The following is a 263-nucleotide window of genomic DNA, read 5'->3' as shown; positions in this document are numbered from 1 at the left end:
CCAGATCACCCCCGAGCCTGCACTTTTCCAAGCTGGAGCGTCCCATGGCTCTCTCTCAGGAGCTGTGGAGGCTCTGGGGTCTCCTGGCAGAGCCTCCCCCAGGCAGCACAGGGCAGCAGGGGGCAGCAAGGCCCCCCATCCCGCTGTGCAGGCGGGGCCCCAGTGACCCAGACAGGCAGCTAGAACTGCGGTGAGTGCCAGGGTTTTTGTTTGGTAGGTGTTAATTGTAGAATGCTGGGGGGCAGCGATCAGGGGGGCTTGGG

This window comes from Gavialis gangeticus, unplaced genomic scaffold (assembly GCF_001723915.1).
Source record: "Gavialis gangeticus isolate Ggan-Ray unplaced genomic scaffold, GavGan_comp1, whole genome shotgun sequence".
Taxonomy (NCBI): Eukaryota; Metazoa; Chordata; order Crocodylia; family Gavialidae; genus Gavialis; species Gavialis gangeticus.
The sequence above is the reverse complement of the archived record's forward strand: the minus strand, read 5'-3'. Positions refer to the sequence as shown.